This window comes from Jaculus jaculus, chromosome 6 (assembly GCF_020740685.1).
Source record: "Jaculus jaculus isolate mJacJac1 chromosome 6, mJacJac1.mat.Y.cur, whole genome shotgun sequence".
In the NCBI taxonomy this organism is placed as follows: domain Eukaryota; kingdom Metazoa; phylum Chordata; class Mammalia; order Rodentia; family Dipodidae; genus Jaculus; species Jaculus jaculus.
This window is the reverse complement of record NC_059107.1, coordinates 54,175,566-54,182,424: the sequence shown is the minus strand read 5'-3', so window position 1 is coordinate 54,182,424 and position 6,859 is coordinate 54,175,566. Positions and strand designations below refer to the sequence as shown.

Genomic DNA, 6,859 nt, shown 5'->3' with positions numbered 1-6,859 from the left:
GAGGAGAAAAAGTGCACTCATTACTTAGTATCTATGGAATATTACCTTCAAGACCCTGTGTGGAAACTAAAATGCATGGATGTTTAAGTTACTTAAAAAGTTGTATATTTGTCAATGCATATATTCATCCTTCCAAACATTGTAAATACTGATATATTACTTGTAAAATAAAATACTATGCTCATAACAAATAGCTACTCAGTAAAATACAATGCTGTAAAAATACTTGTTATATAATATTTCAGAGAATAATAAAAATAATCATTACATGTTAATACAGACATTTTTCTGTCAAAATTTCTGGCCTCATTTGGTTGACTCTGCAGGCTTCATGCTCTGGATCTGGAGATTATGATGCATCAATTATATGGTGCAGACTAGTGACAATGCAAACATTTAGTGAATTTATCGGGAAAGATTTTTTTTTTCAAGTTGAAAACATAAAGGCTTAGCTTTATTTTATCACTGCCATGTTAAGTTTGACTTATATCAAATATTAAAAATTTGAAGTTGTTTATTACAGAAATTTCAAATATACATTGTTTCATAGATTTAAATCATACAAATTAAACTAAAATCAGATAATTAGAACAACTTTCAACAGGGGAGCTATATAATAATATAAATGACAAAGGACCCAATGAAGCAACATTTTTCTATATTCAGAAACTAAAAAAAAAAATCATTGAAAATATTCAGATATCGTTGGGCATGTTTTAAGATTTATGTTTATTTATTTATTTATTTATATATTTATTTGAGACAGAAAGGGAGAGAGAGAGAGAGAATGGGCACATCAGGGCCTCTAGCCACTGCAAAAAAACTCCAGATGCATGTTCCACAATGTGCATATCTGCCTTATGTCGTCCTGGAGAATTGAACCTAAGTCCTTATGCTTCACAGGCAAGTGCCTTAACTGCTAAGCCATCTCTCCAGCCCTAGGCATTTTTTTTTTTTTGTAATCTTCAAATGTTTCTATATATTCCCTGTCTAGGTCCTTGACCAAAATGATTGATGGAAGTATGAAGCTTTATAGAAAAAGATTTTCTAAGTACAATACAACAAAAAAAAATCACTAACAATGTTGAAAAAATCCACTAGTTTTTCTTTAGAAATGTGTCGGCTAATTACACACTCTATATTAACTCCATCAGAAATCCCCAAATGGAACAACTGTACACATTTTTCAAAGTCTGGTGCTTACTATCCCCACCTGACAGTTAACCAGAAAAGAAAACTATCACTCACAGTTGAGCCAGATCCAGGAAAACCACATTTGAGGGTGACAATTTTAGCATCATTCTTATGTCATTCTCAGTCATTAGTGGATTTTGTAGTTTATCATGCTACATACTTTGTAAGTCATGGTAGTAAGTGAGTGAAGATGGACCTCTTCCTAATTTGTAATGAACCGAGGTGCTGACTCTCCCCACATTTCAGGTACAACCAAATCTTTGTGTAAATCGGTAGATCGGAGGAAAAGGAAACTTCTCACAGTGGCAGAAGTGTCACCATAGCTGAGACTTGTTGAATCACTCACTGAATGAATTCCATCCCGGTTGTCTGTTGCAGTCTTGTCACATTTAATATCAAACTGCAGTCTCTCAAATACCTCACTACTTTCAATACCAAAAGTGACTACAACCAGCTTCTGAACCAAGCATTAGTACAGGCAATCATCTAGTGGTTCCACAACATTATTTTATGAGGTGTTATTGTGAGCTCAAGGCCAGCAGTTATAAACAACGTGAGTCTGTATTTTTGCACTAAAGGATTCCAACTGATGTATAAAATGATATAAAATGCTATTGATGTCAAATGAAAAGAACTCACCACAATTTCAACACTACTTCATAGGGTTATTACCATGCACTCAAGATAGCTGGCAGTGCTATGGCCTTGTTAGAGATGAAGACAGTGATTTCTTCTGGCAACCTGGATCTTTCAGCAGTTCCCAATAGTCTTTTGTTAGTAAATCACAGTGTCAACAGTAAGTTGTTGGAGAGGCATACACATGAGGCCTCCAAAACAAGGTAAGCCATTGTCAAAGCACTTAGTTACACAGAAGAACTAAATGGTAAGACTCTATTTCTGAAGATTCCACAGGCTGCAGTCACAGGACATTAAGAAATTAAGTTGGAACTAAAATGAAAGTTGGGGTGGGAAGGGCAGTCACCAACAGTGGGAACAAGTAGTGGATCGTGTATGCTACAAAATCAACCAGTCAGGCAAGATTAACCCACCAGTGAAATAAGTCATGGGTGTAATCAATTTTTCTCAGAGGGAGGGATTTCAAGCCTGGTGCTAAGAACCAAGTCAGAAGCCTATGCCTGGGAAGATGATATATCCTACAGGGAAGCTTCTTCCACTTTTTTTTTTTTTTTTTTTTGGCTAAATGGACAAGATATGACTATATCCCCATATGTATTCTTACTATATACTTGCTCTACATGTTTATTCCTTTTGATCAATGCTGTTCTCTGACCTTGAGAACCTGCTATTTAGAGATACCTATGATTACCACAGAAACTCAAGATGTATCACAATCATAAGAAGATAGCTATTAGTCTAGTGTAAGACAATTCTTGTGTATCACATCTGCCAGGGTTCAGGAAACATTAAAGAGGATGTGGCAGAATTCTTCTCTTCTTTCTCAAAAAAAAAAATGCATATGTGTATATACACATTTATGTTGTTCTCACTGCTAGCCTGAGAACCTCCTCAATGGAGAAGGAGGTAGACATGGAGGACACTCAAAATGAATAAAATCTGAAAATCAAAGATTGAGGAGAGCCCTCAGTGTAAAGGGAATGGAGGAAAAGTGACATAAATGTGTAACCTGATGGGAATATGAGCAACTGAAATGTGTTCATATGTTAAAATTTTTAATCTGTCCAAGCAACTTGTGGTCTAAGCTACTAAGCAGCAAACAACCTGACGTGCTGCTCACCCAGTTTCAATAGTGGCACACAGCCATGGAGGGAAACCAACAGCTTTTGAATTAGCTAAAGGATCTGCTCAGTGGAATAGAACCCATAGCTGGAACTGAGAAACAAGTCAGAACCGTTTCCAAAAAAATGAGTTCGCTCTCTAATATCAAGATACCACCAATCTTGGGCTACAAGAGGGCCTATACCTATTAATTCCTTCTAAAATAATAGTGTCTATAACATTTATCCGGTGATGACTTCACTCTCCATTGGAGTATCTGCTTCGCTTTTTCAGATCGATATAGATCCTGAGGAAAGTATCAGCCCATCACACCACACCTCACCAGGGTCCCAGCCAAAACCATTAAATAATTAGAAAAATGAGCAAGAGTACTGCTTTCTTGGTGAACCTGGTATCAGTACAAGGGTGAAGGAGATAGACTCAGAGAACACTCAACTCCTACCAAATCAGATATCCAGAGACACAGAGGCTCCCAAGAACTCATCACTGAAGTAGACCTAAAACAAACCCAACATGGCTCAAGGAAATTCATAGAAGAGGGGATGGAAAGATTGTTAGATCCACAAGTTGGGAAATTATGCACAGAGACATTGCTTTTAACCAAAACTGATGGCTTCCCTCCCAATGCTTGACCCACAATCCCCAAAGAGGAGGGTCCCTTTGGAGGGGTAAGACAGGGATGAGGTTAGGCTATCAATGGTACCAACATTGCTATTTACACACTGAGTATGTACATAACTAATAAAGAAAAAAAATATAGGAGGTTACTAAGATCCCAACACTGTCGGATGCTTCTAACATGTGCATCAAGCTCAGGGAACATTGCAGAACAGGGGGTGGAAAGAATGTTAGATATATGGTGACATGGTATACTGCAAGGCAATGCTACTATCCAACTCTTTTATTTCTTCCCTAGGAAACTGGTTGCTAAAAGTTGAGGGTTGGGGCTTCCGGTTAAGATGGCAGCATGGGAACCACACCAAAGCAGCCTAGGGGAGAAAAAGCCAAAAAAAACCCAGCAAAATACAAACTTTAACTAAAAAGCAAGGTGTATGAGAAATTAAAACAGCTAGCAGAGAAGTAGGAAAGTCCCAGAGCATCCACAGCCCACACAGGCAGACGGAAGCAGCCCCAGCAGTGGCGCCCCAGCTCTGGCAGTGGAAGCAGAGGTGGAAGCTGGGGCCCCGGCAGCAACAGCAACAGCTCCTGCACCAGCAACAGCAGCTCCAGCAACAGCAGCAGCGGGACCAGCAGCAGAGGCTTTAGCAGCAGAGGCTTCAGCAGCAGCAATGGCAGCTTCAGCAGCAGCAGCTGTGGTTCCAGAAAGGGGGTGCCCATCTGTAAGACCACAGTTGCAAGGTTCAGTTTGCCCCACAGGAAAAGCCAGCATCCAGCTCCAGAAAATAGAACAGCAGTCCAGCAACCATGCTAGCCTACTTGACTGAGACTAAAATCATCCAAAAAGGTAAGTGGGATTGCACCAGAGAAGGGTCTCATTTGGTCAAAAGCTGACTTGGAAACCTCAACAGACCAGAAATCTTAACCTCTTTGTTGATAGAGGAACTGGTTGTTATAACAACTACTCTTGAATAAATACTCGGTGCTGTTGTTGATTGAATGTATACAGTGTTTAGTTAGATTTTAGAATCTACCTGTATTTTATTCCACTCAGCCTACATGAATACTCCCATAGCAGGCAAACTCAACCCCTAGGAACATTTTTCTAGATACTCTGAGAGGGTTAAGAGCCACACCTAACAGCTTAATCTCCTACACTAAAGATATATAACATCAGATCAATTGATACAGCTTAGAATACCCATCAAACAAGAAAATCTAAGCATTAACTTAAACCAAGATGCAAAAATATATGCATTATAACACAAGAAATACTAAAAATCAAATCAATATAAGTCCACCAAAAAGTATTAATGCATCAAAGATGACCTCCAGTGAGAACAAGTTGGAGGAAATGCCTGAGAAACATTTCAAAACAGTGATTGTAAATATGTTCAAAGAAGTCAAAGAACAAATCAAAAGAAACAAAGAGGAAATCAAAGGAATCAAAGAAGATGGAGGACACCAATTTCATGAAATAAAGAAGGTAATACAAGACATAAATAAGGAAATAGAAATAATAAAGAAAAAACAGTCAGAATTACTAGCAATGAAGAACACAGTTAATGAAACAAAAAACACTGTAGAAAATCTCACCAGTAAAATGGATGAAGGAGAGGACAGAATATCTAAGCTCGAAGACCAGGTGGCAGATCCAATATAGTCCAACAAAGAGAAAGACAGACTTATAGAAGAGTATGGGTGGGAGTTTCAAGATATTCGGGACACTATGAAAAGATCAAATATAAGAATTCAGGGCATAGTAGAAGGAGAAGAATTCCACACCAAAGGCATAGTAGGTGTCTTCAACAAAATCATAGAAGAAAACTTCCCCCAAATTGGGAAAGAGGTGCCAATGCAGATACAGGAAGCCTTTAGAACCCCAGCCAAACAAAACCTGTAAAGAACCTCTCTTCGCCATAATATAATCAAACTACCAAAGACACAATCCAAAGAAAAAATATTCAAAGCAGTCAGAGAGAAAAATCAAGTTACCTACAAAGGCAACCCATCAGGATTACGACAGATTACTCAACACAAACTTTAGAAGCCAGAAGGGCTTGGATTGTTGTATTCCAAATTCTGAAAGATAACAACTGTCAACCAAGGTTACTTTATCCTGCAAAGCTATCCATTCAAATAGGTGGAGAAATAAGGACATTCCATGAGCAAGGCAGGCTAAAGGAGTATTTGAAGACAAAACCAGCTCTACAGAAAATACTTGCAAGTATTCTCCATGCTGAAGAGAAGGAAAAGCACACATATAAGGAACCTGGAAAAAACAAGCAATACTCAAATACTAATTAACACAAGAGAGCAAAGGTAGAACCAGAACTCCAAATAAAAAATGACAAACATAAAAACACACCTTTCAATAATATCAATGGCTTCAACGCCACAACGAAAAGACATAGTTTGCAGACTGAGTTAAAAAGAAGGATCCTACAATTTGTTGTCTCCAAGAAACTCACCTTTCTACAAAGGATGGACACTTAGGGTGAAAGGTTGCAAAAAGGTGTTTCAAGCAAATGGACCTAGAAAACAAGCTGGGGTTGCTATCCTAACATCTGACAAGGTGGACTTTAGTCCAACGTTAGTCAAGAAAGATAAGGAAGGTCACTTTATATTGATTAAGGGCACACTCCAACAGGAGGACATTACAATCCTAAACATATATGCACCTAACATGGGGCCACCCAATTTCATCAAACAAACACTATTAGAACTAAGGTCACAGATAACACCAAACACAGTGGTAGTGGGTGACTTTAATACCCCACTCTCATCAATTGACAGGTCATCCCAGGAAAAAATAAACAGAGAGGCATCTGGACTAAATGAGGTCATAGAAGGAATGGACCTAACAGATATATACAGGACATTTCATCTGAATGTTGTAGAATATACATTCTTTTCAGCAACACATGGGAACATTCTCTAAAATAGACCATATATTAGGACACAAATCAAATCTTAACAAATTCAGGGAAATTGAAATAATTCCTTGCTTTCTATCTGACCACAATGGAATTAAACTACAAACCAACAGCAATAAGGCTATAGAGCATACACAAAATCATGGAAACTAAACAATACACTACTAAATGATGAATGGGTTAATGAAGAAATCAAGAAGGAAATCAAAAAATTTATAGAGTCAAACGATAATTACACAACACATCAAAATCTCTGGGACACAATGAAGGCAGTCCTAAGAGGTAAATTTATACCTTTAAGTGCCTATATTAAGAAATTAGAAAGGTTGTAAGTAAATGACCTAATGCTTCAC

The 6,859-nt window shown here is 37.9% G+C and overlaps 1 pseudogene; it reads right to left on the bottom strand.

Annotated features, from left to right (window-relative positions):
• Window positions 1-1,321: 1,321 nt before the first annotated feature.
• On the bottom strand, window positions 1,322-4,290 carry LOC123461505 (annotated as a pseudogene).
• Between the last annotated feature and the right edge of the window lie 2,569 nt (window positions 4,291-6,859).